The sequence below is a fragment of the Vanessa atalanta genome, chromosome 26 (assembly GCF_905147765.1).
Source record: "Vanessa atalanta chromosome 26, ilVanAtal1.2, whole genome shotgun sequence".
NCBI lineage: Eukaryota > Metazoa > Arthropoda > Insecta > Lepidoptera > Nymphalidae > Vanessa > Vanessa atalanta.
Window position 1 is genome coordinate 6,643,498 of NC_061896.1, and position 17,348 is coordinate 6,660,845.

Sequence of the window (17,348 nt, forward strand, 5' to 3'; positions counted from 1 at the left end):
AGAAACACCGTTTTCTGTGCATAATATTTTATGAAAGTTTTTAATATACATATATATATTAAAAACCAAATTAATTAATATTACTCGTATATAATTTCCCCTATAGATACTTGACTTAATGTGTTATTCCGATATTTATATATACATATATATGTATATGTAGGCTGTCACGATTAATATAATTAGGCGAAAACAGAAGACTCGTCCATCAAATTTCCAATGTGTCGGAAGACGACGAGCAATAAAATTATTTATTTTACATTTATTGTAATAAATCTTGTGATTATTCTTTTGTTTGCTTTAATTAAAGTTTTATTTAGGTACATACAAAAAAAGATTATTAAAGGTATCGAAATTTCATAATATATACTAGCATAAAGTTTAGTTTTTGTTTTAATTCACTATTCCGTTCTGTCTGTTATTTAATTCATAATAAAAAAGTAACATCGTTCCAACCGGGAAACCGACAATACATCCTGTTTTTAATATATTTTTTAATTGTTAAGAATATTTATATTAATTTTGCCACGCCTGAAACTATGCCACCTTGAGCTCCAAATCCGTGTATCTGTAGCGTAAATCGAGCGCTGGCTGCAAAAATATTCATTAATAACCTTAATTATACACGTTGGCATATTTTTCATGCAGTCTTGTATTTCGTAAGGGAAGCTAACACTAAAGAAAAGGTTTATAGTGGCATCCATAGACCCCTTTCGTCATCTCCTCGAACACCCTGTGTCTATTTTTTTTAATGGCTTTTGTAGAGAGTATCTCTGCACTGACTTATAAGCTTTAAGATTAAATAGGGTGGTAAGTTTTGAAATAGTATCTTGTAGACATCTTGTAGTATAGTCGTTTGTGAGCTATAGACGTTGTAGGATGTCTGAAATATTCACATTGACAGCATTTAGTTTTATAGGGAAGGCAAACAAACAAACTGTAAGTGATCACCAGATAGAGAGATTCCAGTAGTGACGGGGAAAAGGGCTGTGGTATATTATCATCACTGCTATAAATAATGCGCCTACTATCTTGGGAATTAAGATATTATGTCCCTAGTGCCTGTAGTTACACGTCTTAAAGGGGAGCGAACCATCACCCAATATGTAATTAGAATGGTTAGTACAATTTGTAATTAGAATGGTTTTTCGATTAGTATTTTCGGCACGTTCACATACGGGACGTTGGACCAAAAATGCGTTGCGTGTATAGAGCGTTAAATGTATAACTAGTATGAGTCAGATCATGGTGTCACCATTTTATAGCGATGATTAAGGTACAGCAGATGACTATTTATTTTAATAGCCTATTTAAGGTTTTATTATTGCTATTTAAAATATTCATGATGTTTATTTTGTGCGTGTAGTTCTCGGTAATGTCTTTTTTACATCGAATTTCCAAAACATTCCTTATCTGCCATATCTTTTCACTATAATGATTAAATGTATTGGTTGAATTTGTTAATATTTAATTCTTAAACAGGTTCATCATTTTTATTTTGTTATGTATAATGTGACCATCGTTGTTGAGTTTACAATAACTGATATGTTCTATTTAAGCTATAAGGAATGATATTTGTAAACTTGTTTGTGGTTTCAATAAAAAAAAAAAACGATTTCCTGCTCTTATATATATCTCTTTCTCTAGAGCTCTGTCAGGTAATTTTAAGAAAGAGTTTTTTTACAATATTAAAAACATAATATGGTCTTTTTATGTTGTGTGAATATGTAATAATTACGAAAGAATACTTTTGAATATCAGGAAATAACTGAATTAAACGTCGTTGTAAAACAAATCACGTAACAGGAAATGGTTATATATATATAAAAAAAAATGTCCACTGTTAGTTTATTATGGTCGCACTACACTTTTTGCTAATTCACCGATCGATTCGTGACATCATCGAGGAAGCCAAATAACGATACTTTCTTAGACATCAAAGCGGTCTAGGTTTATTTGGTATAAAAATAGACGACCTGAAAGGAAGGACGTCACTTAAAAATGGAACAAATTGTTTGTATATTTTAGTAATAGATTTTTAGCACAGTCCGCCGTGATAAAAATATTTTAGTTTTATTCAAACAAAATGAATTTCATTATTGTTTCAGTTGTTCTCCTTTATTTAATTTAAGTTATGGAGTTTATTTTACTGAGCTGAATTTGTTTACTGAGATATACCTTTTTTCGCTGGTAAAACTGGTGGATACTTCACTTACGAGGTCGCGGGATCGCATGCGAAAGCTATCATGGTCGATGCGTCCTATACCAAAGTGCTCGTGATACGAGATACCCCCTTGCCCCGAAGACGCTTATGGCTGGGAGAGAAGGAACGCATTCGATGCCTTCCCATCGGTCTTCGGGATGTATTATATCTACTTATATATCATGGCACTATTTTTATTTCGGCAGTTTTTGCCATCATCTCTGCTTAAGCTGTTTGGTTCTAAAGTAACAGCTGTAGCCTAAATGAGCGTCGAAGTTACTTAATTATATTATTGTTCTCCAACTACGATAGTATGTTACAAAAGCTGTTTAGACGTTCTCAGTGAATCTTTTGACTATTGTATCGCAGAGACTATTTTACTTGGTAGGGCCTTGTGCAAGCCCGTCTGGGTAGGTACCACCCACTTATCAGATATTCTACCGCCAAATAACAGTACACTGTATTGTTGTGTTCCGGTTAGAAGGGTGAGTGAGCCAGTGTAATCACAGGCACAAGGGACATAACATCTTAGTTGTCAAGGTTGGTGGCGCATAGGTGATGTAAGGAATGGTTAATATTCTTACAGCGCCTTTGTCTATGGGCGGTGGTGACCACTTACCATCAGGTGGCCCATATGCTCGTCCGCCAACCAATGCCATAAAAAAAGAGAAAGCAGATATTCATATTGACGATACATGCTTAAAGAACATAATAGTATATTTGGATCTTCATATCCACAGGCCATTGCGCAATATCTGTTTAAGATGGATATACGTTGTTCACCTTGCTGGATTGGGCGTCACCGATAAATACAGTTTCGTGATATTAAGACGCTCTCCAATTCACTTTCAGACACAGGAAGAATTGATAAGGATAAATATATATATTTTTATATCGATTTCCAGCCTTTTTAGTGTATTTTAAGACATAACAAGTAGAACCACGTAACTAATAAATAAAAAAGCTTAAACATTCCTCAAATTTCTCGGTTTCTTTTTCTAGGCTAGAAAGCTGATTTGGCGCCTCTAAGCCACGTTCAACATAATAAGTACACTGTCCATTGTTTGGTAAGTCATAAATCAATCGTAAAACACGTCAATATGGATACAAGCTCCATTTTTATAATGTAGCACAAGGAATGTGTTATTAGGTTAACATAGAAAATGTTTTACCGTTTTTCTTTTGTTTTCAATAAGAATTAATTTTTTTTTTAATGATTTCACACAATTCGATATCGATGACTTGTTCGATTAAATTGATCTTTGATGGGAATTAAGATCGCACGCAGTGCTAAGAATTATAATAAACTATAAAATCAAAATCATAATATTCTTTATTCAAGTAGGCTCATAAAAGTGCTTTTGAATTGTCACGTTACAGTGTTGAATTTAATTTAAAGCTACATCCGGTTCGGAAAGTGGATTCAACTGAAAAGAACGGGCAAGAAACTCTGTAGTTACTCTTTTCTACAATTTTAATAATGAATGCATAGCTCTATTTGTCCGTAAATATTTATCCACATTAAGTAGGTTAACATAGTTAGTATGCTATCCTTCTTTAGCACCACATCAATAGCGCACATAGGCCTCTAAAAATGCACGCCACTGTGGTCTTTCTTCGGCAACTCGCATCCAGCTCCTGCCAGCCGTCTTGCGGAATTAATACTTGTATATATTTAAGGTTAGTTTAAGTTAAGTAAGGCTATTTAATGTTACCCCGAGAACCCCCCTCTAGGTGTTAGAAGCCCGCATAGGTGGGCCGACCGTCAGGGCGGCATGCGTAAGCGATCCCGTGCCCACTTCTATCCATGGGGGAAGCGCGTAATGCGTAAAAAAATAAGGGTTATTTAATGTTAAGAAAACTTATGTAAATAAAATTTATAAGAGGGAGATTTATATGTATAATTCATTCATATCCTAGAGATAAGCCAAGAATTTCAACTGTCAAAGTCGAAAAAAATCAGGATTTAATTATTTTTATTATTAAATCTAAATATATGTTGTTATATATAGACCCTTATTTTGCCCGTGTGAAACTGGGTATAGCCTATTCCAATGCGATGTGCTAATGAATCAGCTATATTGTGCACTACTAAGAGTTTATGATTAACATATCTTTATTTATAATACAACACTGTTACACTTAAGTACTTATTTCCACTTTAATTTTACTTCCAAAATTCCGATTACAGTTCCGTCAACGTTCAAATCGCCATTTTTTCGCAATTCCACAGTGAATATCATAGATTAATCAAGCTCTCGACCAATGATATCGCGTCAATTTGCATAGAGTATACATAGTATTTATAAAAGCGGATAACTTAGATCCAGTCGGTAATCAACCGCAATCTATATCGAGAATACAAATATCCTGCTTTTTTAAATATAAATTATGATTGTATGCTCTCCTTAAATTGTTTTCCTCGACGGCTGTATGATTCATTGGTATCAAATATTGTACGGCAAATTCAAACTATCATATTTTTTTATGACCTGAAGTCTAAAATAGTAATCCTTTATAAGTCTAGCTCCTATGTCTAAATAATCACATCAATTACAATTATTGGCGCCATATTAATTGTACGTGACAGTTTTAGCATACACGATTAATGAACTGTCATACAATTTTGGTAGTCATTTGCACGTAATTTAAACATCAATTGAAAGCCGCTTTATTTTTATTTGACACAAAATAAATATTATTTCGTGTTGTTTCGACTGATTTAACATTTATAACTCGAATATTATAGTTGTGGTTTCTTGTGGTTATTATTAATAAGGAAAAATTATAGAATAAATATTTTTTGTTCTTCAATGAAACATTGATTTCAATGTTTAACTCACATAGAACTATTATTAAGAAAATACTATACTAATATTATAATTCTATACTATTTTGTTCTGACTATCAGAGCAACAGCCAAATTACTAACTCTAGTAAGTAGAAATTAGGCATTTTGTTGCTAGGCTGAAGAGGGATTTTTTTGGAAATTACCGCACGGAGTTGCCAGTATTTAATATTAACTACCCTGGACAGTCTTTGTAGAGATCTTCAGCCTGACAAAGCGAAGTAAATTACCAACCTGTAAATGCCCCATTGCTGGGCTAAGGGCTCTTCTTTAGAGGAGATAGTTAGGAGCTTATTCCTCCATGTTGCTCTAACGCAGTGTTGTGGATACACTTGTGGCAAAACGTCGTTGAAATCACACATGCAGGTTTCCTCACGATGTTTTCTAAACCTGAGATGAATTATACACAGTTCTGCTTGCCAGGTGAACATATATGATGCAGGTGTCTAACAACTGGGCGGCGGCTCATTCAGACAAGGGTTTGAGTGGAACCACGCGGATCAGCTTGTTATACCAATAACAATAATTGAACAATACAACACGATGCGATAGGGAAATATGAATGAAACGTTTAAATTAATGTTGAGGTCACCGGAGTCAATGTAATTAGATCATTCATAAAATGACCATAATATAGTGCGCGTCTTGTGTTGCGCAACACTTCGCTTTATCACACAACTACGAATGTTCATACAACTTTACTTTCTATCTGATGATGTCTTAAGTTACGCGGGATATATGTCGAGATAATGCCTATTAAAGATTTTTCTTGGGATGAAATAAAATATTGGTATGGAAGTTAAATAAACAAAATAATGAATATTACTAACGTATTAAAGTATAAAGTAAACTCTTATCATTTTGAGTTTGAGCTTTATTAAAACGTGTGTGTGGCCAACGAAGTGTGTGGCCGCTTCTTCTCGCTGGAAGCTGCTTTAAGGTAGTCGACTTGATATATTGACGATTCAAAAATGTTTTATTGTAAATTTTACTTAAGTAATATACTTTTGATTTGATTTTATATAAAGCTGCTTTCAGTTTGGTTAGAACAGTAACTATTTTTAATTTTACTTTACAAATACTTATTACAATCTCTAATAATAATAAAAAAAATCTTTCATAATTAACGAATTGTTATATATCTTAAATTTAAATAAAACATTAAAAATATATTCAGTTGGCGGTGGCAAGAAATCTTCACAGTTTTATGTTAAAGCTTGATAAGTTCTTTATATTTGTTTCTTTTTTTTTAATTTACATAAGCACAGATAAAAAATATTTTCAGTGTCTACATCTATACGCTCAACAACGCTGTAATAGAAAGTACAAATAAAAAGAAAAACGAATTAGAAGTACAGAAAATAAAGCGCGCATACAAGCGCCACCTTTTTTATTTAGTAGTCTAAATTTTTAATTTATGGTGTATGTATTCGTAGCTGATTGTGAAGTTAATTGCAGTAAGGTCACAAGAGATAACATTACCAGAATTAAATGTAGGAAATGCAGTATCGTTTTCAACTTCAATGATATTGTATTTTAAATGCGTCATTGTTGAATAGACAATATGGCGACCGTCTAGTAAAATGGCGGGTAATATATTTTTTTTAATACTTTGCTTTTAGTGTACAAGAAACTACTGTTATGGCTAGATATTTCAATCTGTCATTATATTCTTTTGTAATTTGTATTTTTTTTATGTTATCGGTGGCACACGAGCAGGAGGCTCACCTGGTGGAAAGTGACTACCACCGCCCATGGATATCTGCAACACCAGAGGGCTTGCAGATGCGTTGCCGGCCTTTAAGGAAGTCCCAAGTCGTATCGGTTCGGAAAAACCGCCGTCGAAAGCTGGTTCCACAGAGTGTTGTGCGAGACAGAAAATGTCTTAAAAATCGCGCTGTTGTAGATTTTCGGACATCTAGGTGGTGCGGGTGTAACTTAGAATTTTGCTGTGGTTTCTATTTAAAGGCTGCGTTAGCTTGTGTAAAAACACACGCACAAGGACAGATACAAGATACACTATTTGAGATTGGATAGTTGAAGGCGTAATGACTGTTTTAGAAGTTATCAATATTTAATTCCAATGCGGGCAGTTCTTCCGAATCGTGCTGATGACATACACATTTGCAGATCGAGTTCAACGTTTGTATTTTAGGGCATGGAAATCGTAAGTATAAGATAAATCACGTCTCCACTTGATTTTAGGTGGTCACCATAGCATTGTAAAAATTATGACCATCCTTTGCATTGTCTATGTACCACCAATAGTGAGAATTAAGATATTATATTTCTTGTGCCTGTAGTTTTACTAGGTCAATACAATATTCACACTTAGCACAACATTAACAATTATTACCTGGCCTGGATCGTAAAATTTATTAAATAAAAATTTAAAGAGTTTTTGTAATGACTAATTTGACTTCGTAATGGGGGTTCATTACGAAGTCAAATTAGTCATTACAAAAACTTTTTAAATTTTTATTTAATAAATTTTACGATTAGTCAGACATTAATAAACACATATCAATTTATAACAAATGTTTACGACTAAATGACAACAAAATAATCAGTCTTGCAATGTAGAACAAACAAACGCACAATTATTCTCGGAATCATTGCACTTTATGTATATAGCTATTCCTTGCATACAAATAATATTGCATCTTATAAATAAATATTACACAGCAAGTGATACAATGTTTTCATCACGGTGGAAATATTTTTACTTTTATTGATTAGTCATTGACTTAGTTGTAATGGTTCGGACACACTTACGCTTACCTTGCTTTAAACAAATCGAACATATGGCTCTAACACGATAATGGATCAACATTAAAAATTGTTCGTAATAGCTTGTTTCGCTGTTGTTTGACTGTAGCTTTATAGACAAGAACTTCAATAACCACTTATTAAGACGCGACCATAGATTTAGAGAGAACATAAACTATTTCAAGAACTACACAAACGCTTAATTGAGAGGATTAGCCATTAGATGTTGTAATAGAGTAACTACTGAGTTTCTTGGCGGTTCTTCTCGGTATAATCTACATTCCGAACCGGTGGTAGCTTCACTTAATATAGTTTTTTAAATGATGATTCAAAAGAGCTTATAAAAAAACTTGAATAAAGAGAATATTTTGATTTTATTATAAGAAAATAAATCATTCCAGTTACATCAATTGCAATATCGATCGTTGTTTATATATATAATATATATTTGAGACAGGTGTGATAAGGTGGTATATTTCTTTAGCTGATTTCCAACTACCATCAAAATCAATTTACTCTATATTCAAGTAGGCTCTTAAAACCACTGAATGAATTAAATGTAAATGTACCACAGATTCGGAAAGTAGATTCTACCAAGATGAACCAGATAGAAACTCAGTAATTACTCTTGTCCATAATTTTAATTACAGTGTGTCAATAAAGTACAGTAAAATTTATATGTATCTCGTCTATAAATCAACAGATACTAAGTCCACGATTTTTTATCATTTATATATCTTGTATTGAGTATTAACAATTATGAATTGACGTAAGCTTTAATTTTTTTTAATATAAGTTAAAAATAACTGTGTAATCTTATTATGGATACGAATACTACGGTCCAAGAAGGATGTATTACTTTTTGTAATCACACACAGACAGGGACACAGCCAACACCTTGACGTTGTTTCCGAAACATTGACAGTTCGTTGACAGAATAATCGAAGACGAAATATCAGGATTGTGGTTATTGCTTGTAACAATTTTAGTATAAGCAAGCCCCTGGACTAGAGAGTCGATTAAATCATTCAGTGTAAACAATTGGAATTATTTTAAAGCATAAGAAAGCTACGTGAAGATGCATTTCATTGACGGGGATTCCCCATTTAACCTGTATCTAATGCCAACTGTGTAGTGGTTATGGCAGCTCTAAATCCGGGCTTCACATTGGTAATACATAAATGAGTCACGATGGTGACCTTAGATCCTATGATCCTAGGGTTCATCATCGTGAATCATTTATTGATGTCATACGATTGTAATGTTAGTTAGATATATATGCAGCTACTCCGTGTTAAAGAACGTATATAATAACTGTTTTTTTATGTGGATAGAGTGCGAGTTAGTCAATAATGTTGCCAGATAAACTCTTAAATTACCTCTGAAAACGCTTTCATGAAAAAAGTTTTATAAGATTTTGTCTTTAAAATAGGTCAAATTTTAATAAGGTGTTGTTCTATTATTAACGTCGCGAACGACTAAAACAATATTTTTTATGTGTCAACATTTGAAAAGTTTGTTTACATTAAAGATTTTTTTTATAACTCAGTCGAGGTGTTTAATATCTGCTTATGAATAATATATTTTTTTTTAAATTAAAATCACCAAAATTTGTGACAATGGTCTAATTCTCTTGGACTGGAAATAATAATTAAATAATAATTGAATCATATATTATTTCCCTACGAACAAATAATTCAAAATACGAAATATTAGTAATGTCTACAAAAACATATTATTTACTGAATAAATCGATATTTTCGTTTTTTAAAAGTAATTACGTCATGACTATTTATTTGAACATTCAAGAAAATATTCTTATAACACAATTGAGACCACAACCGCATAAATATATTCATTCACTTTAAGTAACCCGATTTTAGCTCTTCTGTCATTGTGGTCTAGGTTTTAAGAAGTTCAGGTTTTTCCCTTTAGGTAAGTCATAGCGTGAGCTGAAAATAAAACTAAAATGATGTCGTAATTATTAAGAGTAATCTTTATATATAACAGTGTAGCGTGTTGAAATTACAAATCTAGAGACTAAGTAGTTTTTATGTTATCTGTAAATGTCAAGTTTATTACCAACGCCATTATTGAAGCTATACATTAAAAAGAAAATATATTCAAATTTAGAACCTTATGTTTAATAAATAGCAATAATTTTTTTTCGTAAATTTTAATTAATTTACTATCTATAATTCTTGATTGTTCAAATTGTATGTAAAGCAGCTTGTACTGGTGTTACTTCCTGATCCGTTTTCAAGCTGAATCGAATCAAAAGTATTCATATTATATCTTAAGATATATATATAATATCGTAACATTTAAAAGATTTTATGATTTTATTATGATTATAAAATAAATCTTAATAATTCTAAATTGACTGTTTTGTGACGTGATATTTCCCAGAGATAAGTCGTTTTCCTACTATGTCTAGACATAAAAGTATTTATCCTTGGTATTAGGATTTAAAATATATAATGTTATAATATTAAATGAGCAATTCTTGTGTATACATATATATGTTTATTTTTTTATTTAAATATATTTCGTGTATCTCAGACACGGTTCTAGCGATTGGTCTCAAATTTAGATTACGTTAATTATCCGTCCTGGATTTGTATGGATAGAATAAGGATCTACATAAAACGTATATTTTGTAATGTATATAATTGTATTGGTTTACTCGGCGCACTCCAGTAAAACAAGTCAGCATGATTTTTTGGATTAACTATAAGCCCTTATTGAATTATATATTTATTTAAATCTCTCTCACGGATCACGTGCCTTTGTGAAAACTGTATAAAAACTCGCTGGGGTGACTTTATTTTATGTTACATAGTGTTAAAGATATACCTGAACATTTTCTTGAATTAATGACTCAGCTAGGAAAGGCATATAATGGCGCCGATTTTTAAAAAAGGAATGTTTGTAAAAAACTTCTCGTCGACTTCCTGAACGCCTAGATCGTAATCAGTCAGTAAATTTGTCCCATTCGATGTCGCTTTTTATATTTAATGTAATTTCGATTTTATCTAAGAATTATTTGAAATGAATGTCATTTTATGTGATTTTAATTGACTCGACCATGAAATAAACTTTTTTATATATAATAAATTAAACATTTAAATATATTAATAAAATAATTTTTATGTAAAGTGTTAATTGGTGTTGTCAGTCGTAATTTTTTTTCTAAAATTATTCGAGTATTATTTATTTTTGTCTTATTGATTATAGGAATTAATTACTTTAAAAATATGTTATACGATAGATATAAATTAGTAATTATTTTGATATAAATGAATTGAAGACTGACTAAAGTGTTACAAGAGTTGTTATAGGGCTTTTACACAATACCTAACTATAAATGACGCCTATCTTTATTCTTAAGTTAAAAAAACTTGTCATAATATACAGTTAATTTAATATTATCTGTGTGGAAATTAGTGATTTTCTTTTATAGGGGCGGACTGGCGAAATTACCACAGAATGTTAAGAAGTCACTATCCAACGGCTTATGATGTGAACTTTGTAACGTGTGGTTAATATCTGATTGAATTTCAAATCATTATTGCTTGATTATAAATTTCAAGGTGCCTGTTACAAATAACTGTTGTAAGTTCTGCACAACTAGTAGTTCAATTTAATCTATGACTTGTTTTATTAACTTTTATACATATAACATGTATATTGATTTTTAAGATTTGATTTAAAAATGTTAAATTAGAATGAGCAAAACTAGATCTGTACATAACACTTTTGTTGTATGGTGTTATCAAATGTCTCAATACTATTTTTTTTCGTTTCTTTTTTTTTATCGAGTATATACCTACATTATACACTATGTTGGCTTCGTATTTGATAAAATAAAAATAAAATAAATACTTTTTTTAATTTATTCTCATGGCCTTAAAAATCTGTATACTGTTTTTGTTCTTCCATACGTCCACTAATAAAAAACTTGCTCCATAATTAAATTAAATAATACAATAACTATGAAGTTCTTGTCTTGAAATGATTTGTTGTTTACTGAATATCGTCAGTTAGATTTGTTATATATAACATTGGCGCAAGTGAGAACAATCCAATAGATCGCCAAAGTACCACCAAACATTGGATCATTGTGCCTATGCCTTGTGGTTCTGAAATTACCTTGGCTCACACACCCTTCAAACAGGAACATGACACAATATAACAACTAGAATCCATTGAAAAATTTATGATTTAAATAATCATAATTTCAAAGCTGTTTTATCGTCTTTATATTTTTCTATATAATTTTCTAAATATTTAGTACAAGGCTGAAAATCCAAATCTATGATCGCAACTAAAATGCTGAGAAACGTTATGCTAATATCATATTCATCATCACCATCACATAGAATGTATGCATCCAAACCGATGATTTCGGGTTCAAACCCAGGCAAGCACCACTGATTTTTTATGTGCTTAATTTGTGTTTATAATTCATCTCGTGCTCGGCGGTGAAGGAAAACATCGTGAGGAAACCTGCATGTGTCCAATTTCAACGAAATTCTGCCACATGTGCATTCCACCAACACGCACTGGAGCAGCGTTGTGGAATATGCTCCAAACCTTCTCCTCAAAGGGAAAGGAGGCCTTAGCTTAGCAATGGGAAAATTTACAGGAAAATATTCGTTCCGCGCAGCAGAATCAGCAGAATCAGGCAATTGTTAAAAAAACCACCGCAACGCTTACTGGAGATAATCTGCTGATATATAAATCATTCTTAAAATTCGTCTCGTTTCCAGAAACAAGCATTTAAGATATATCACCCATTATAAGGGTTCGGGAATATTTAAATCCAACCTTTAAGCGTAATTTATTACGTTTATATTTCTATTTCTGTATTTAGGGACTGTACTTAAAATAATGTATTGTTATAATATGTTTAGTAATGTTAAACTGATTTTGGAGATAGCTGTAAATTTCCGGCTGCAACTTTGTCCGCGTTTGTACGATTTGGTCGGGCGTTTGATATAATACTCGTAAGTATAGAGTTTTAGAATATAATTTATCTCTGTTCCAAATGTCGTTCAGATCCTTTTGGCGGTTCGTTCCTGGTTAAGTAACAAATATCCATCCATCTGTCCAAGCTTTCGCATGTATAATATGTTTTTTCTCTACTTTTTTCCCAATCTATTTGGGTGGGGGGGCAACATGTCTTTTATTCCCATTCTCCTATAATTCGTCATCTGATCGTTCACATTCATCTCTCTGGTATACCTCCACTCCATCCATGTGTCCTTAAGCCCTCTAAGCTCATACTCATCAAATATGTATAATATGTATCTAATAAATATATGCTATCTTTATATATATCATTCTTCTGTACGTTTGTATGTCACTTGCTTGCGGCTGAATTTTTGTGTGTGTGTGTGGGCCTTAATATTTTAGATAGGACTTTTTTTAACAATATATAAAATTGTTACTTTACATATATATATATTTATATATATATGTAAACAATTGAGTGACTGGACAGTTCCTTTCAGATAAAATGACGACAAAACTCAAATAACTAAAAAACTTTAAAAAAAAATGCGTTCGAAAAATTTATAGTCAACTATTGAATAATTTTGTTTTGTTCTCACCCAAAATCTTACAAGATAAATGTTACTCATCTTACAAAAGAGATAGCCTATATAAAAGTTATACGATAAGGCACAAGACAATAAAAATTGCTGTAATCTGTAGTCTGAAGTCATACGTCACCTACTTTTAAAGACGTACAAGCAATTATACACTTTATCACAGCGGTATAAGTTTGAAAATGTATTCGTAAACGTCTGAAGCTTTAAAGCTCTAGTTACTCAGTGTTTATGTGTGCGTGTTCAGCAAATTTGTATGTGTATTATGGGATAGTGTTCCAGAATAGTGATGGAAGGATTTTTTGTCGATGTTTTTTTTATTTTATCATTTTTTATAGTTATAGTCGACATCGACATAGTAGATCGATTATAAAACACAATATAGAGTTTAAAGTAACATTGGGAATCATATTAAGTAAATCAATTAATATATTTGTTTGTTTAAAAGTAATATGTTTTTATTCTATGATGGATTATTTAATTTACAAGAAATTTGTGTTGAAATATTTGTTAAAGTCAATTACGAAAGAAAACCACTCTAGACACCAAATACATGTAAAATAAATCACGTAAGCAGTATTCAAAGTAAAAGGAAAATAGACACGTAGTGATATACAAACGATAAACACTAAATATAATGATAAGAGCTTCATGCAATCCCGTCGGGGTAGATACTATCCATTTGTTGTATATTCTACCGGTACGCACCACTACCTATTATTGTTATAATCCGGTTTGAAAGATGAGTGAGCCGGTGTTATTACAGGCCATGGGATATAACTTCTTTGTTTCTAAAGTATCATAATACCTGCTTACATAAATATTTTCTATATGTATTAAAATTATAGTAAATTAATTATTTTTATATGTATATACTCATCGTTGAACAAATGTCTCTTCTGTTATCCAAGAAAAAGCATAGGAGTAGATTTGCTTATTACACACTGCAACGCTGCAAGTGGCATTGTTATTATCAATTTGTAATAAAGTTAGATCTTTTAACACCGTAAAATACACTTTATCTTCATATATAAACGGTGGCAGATCGCGTGTCATTGCCTTCGCTTATTATTTACGTTTCATCCGATTAACCTGGAACTACAAATGAATGATAGTGCTGGAGATAATACCAAACTAGATTTTACTTCTTCATGTACAAGAATAACTTCGAGCTGGTGTTTAAGAGTTATATTTTATTTAAACACTATACAATTTAATAAATTCATTAAAAAAGCAAATCATAATGTTTACAATGACTTTGTAATAAGCGTTACAATATTATTATAGTATCGAGTTATCGTGCTATTGATAACAACTGCATTTATCTATTATTACATTAAAAATATTATAAAACAGACTGATATGTACTATGTCTACTAACGAAGTTATATATTTATCGATACAGCTATCGTCCTACACTAATCGTACCCACACAGTAACAATGTACTGTGAGATGCTATACAGTATATTCGGAACGCTCAGAAAGTAAAGCGTCGGAAATCGGGAGTTTGAAAGTAGTCTCAGTTCTGTTTGCGAGCGCGGCGGAACAGTCGTGTGACAATCGCCCGGTAGGTGCCCGCCAACCTTTAAATTTAAAAAAGTTATAAAAGCGTTCCAATTTTGAATAAGAAAAATTGCTGGAGATATAAAATCTTTTTTATTTTATTTTATTATTTTTTTGTGTCAAGTGCTGTGTTATAGAGTTTATCTGTGCATTTTGTGTTGGATGTTTAGATCTATAGTTTCGAGTTGGTTTTATTGCGAAAACGAAAATAACTTCGGTGCGGTAAGAAATTATTTTAGAATAGATGCAGCGGCTGCGTACGAAAATATTTTATGGACAGAGATGGTTTATTACTTACAATGAAATGCTATAGCAATAAAATATTTTTATGGTAGACATATACGATAATATATTAAACCCATAAATTATAAACTTCGAAAAACCTTCTAATATGTTGTTGCTAGAAAAAGGGCGAATAAGAAATTTGTATTATCAAAAAATTTTTTTTTTTGATAATTTAGTATCCTAGCAATGTTCGGTATATTTTTTCGCTTAAACTACGGGATACACTAAACTGCAAAGATTAAAAAAAAATACCATATATCGTTTATCTGGTGTTAGGTTTTTTTTAGCGGTTTTTAAATGACCTAAAAATATCTAGATATTTATTTTAGATCGCGATAAGCCGTGATTTCTGTGTGAAAGTTTTTTATCGTTCGCCTGACAATTTCTTTATTTGTTTGAGCACTAAGATGCTATCTATCCATCCTAAATTTCAATAATCAGATAACAGTTCACAGGTTTTCAACTTAGTGATTTAAAAAAAAAAGTCAATTTATTTTACGTTAAACTGCCCAATTTATTTATGAATTTTGATTTTATTAAAACTTTGTATAATCGATTTTTTACAAATAAAATTATTCGTGAAGTATGAACAATCAGTAAAAATTATTGAATTATTTTATAAGATATTTAAGTATGTAAAATTAAATTATTATTTATATAATTTTACTTTTTACCTCAAGAATTAACCAAGTCAAACTATAGCCTGTATATTTAAAAAAAAAACCTATTCAAATGGCATTACTACTGACTAGAATTTATTTTTTAACAGCTTTTACGAGTTATTATTTTTTCAAGAAATAAAAAGTTAGATATAAATAGAGATACTAAATGTATAATAGAGACTATGTGAAGTATTAGGAAACTAATTAATTTTAATAGAGACCTAAATTCGTCGACGTGTACTTAAAAAATGCGTAGTTTTTTTTACTATATTATGTTTTTAATTTAAATGAATATCATATCCCTATAATAAATAGTAAAAAATGTTGAAACAAAGAGTTTCTATTGATTTTCTTTTACCTCTTTTGAAAATTATTTCACATAGAGACTTAAGAGTCGTTAAACTTTTATGATATGTCTAGATAATCAAGGTTATATACCATATGGCTCTGTCCGACTAGTATGCTGATCGATGTTTCAGTGTATTTTTAAATTTACGATAATGATTTTTATTACTATTAAAATAAAAATCCGACAATTGTTTGATATATGAAATAAGTAATAATAATTTTATTCTGTGAAAATATAAATGTATTTATTAAATTTCGTATTGCTATAGACTTGCACTATCAGGACAATATTCGTATCACAATCTTTATGGTTGAAAAAAGGATGCGTGCACACGCGCTAAAAGTTGTACTTCTTGCTAGTAAAATTCGGTAACTTACTATAAAGTACTTTAAGTATTCTTTCATGTAATAAATATATTCCGTTCTTTTCAGTTGACAATCAAAAAGAAAGTGAATAACTTCAATGTTTAACGAAAATATTTGAATGTCAATTTCGTTTCACGCTAAAAATTTATACTCAAATTTAAAAAAAGAACTGCCTACATATCTGTCCATAAAGTAGCGAATAAAAATATATTGCAACGTATAAAATACGTTATATTTTAATGAAGGCATTTTACATTTTTAAAATCATTAAATTTATCATTAAAATTTACTTACTCTGAAATGACCTGTTCTTATCTTCAAAGTTTAAGCGGAAAGATAAAACAGAACTAATTAAGAAAAAATTTAATTCAAATAATTTTACCGAATTTTATCCGTTGAAGTAACGAATAATAACAGGAATGTTAAGGTTTTTAATAGTATTTCCGCGTCTGTGGGTTTTTTTATGAATGAAATTGAATGATGGTCTCATTCACAATTTCATTCATGTAAAATGAAGTAATGTTGATTGAATTTAAAATTTATTGCAAAGAATGAAACATGGTTTTTTATCTTTTTTTTTAATTTTTTATTTAGTTTATACAAAAATTGTTCCCGTTATTGTAAAATGGCGATTCAAAAGGGTTTCAAACTCAAACTGAAATTCCTTTATTCACTGTAGAATCATTGCATT

The 17,348-nt window shown here is 30.8% G+C and overlaps 1 protein-coding gene across 1 annotated transcript in view; it reads left to right on the plus strand.

The window, feature by feature from the left end:
• Positions 1-14,899: 14,899 nt before the first annotated feature.
• LOC125074029 (limbic system-associated membrane protein-like) overlaps positions 14,900-17,348 on the plus strand; it is a 147,879-nt gene continuing 145,430 nt past the window's right edge. The window contains exon 1 of the mRNA XM_047685207.1: positions 14,900-15,000. The gene's annotated coding sequence lies outside the window, so the exon portion shown is untranslated. The remainder of the gene's footprint in view (positions 15,001-17,348) is intronic.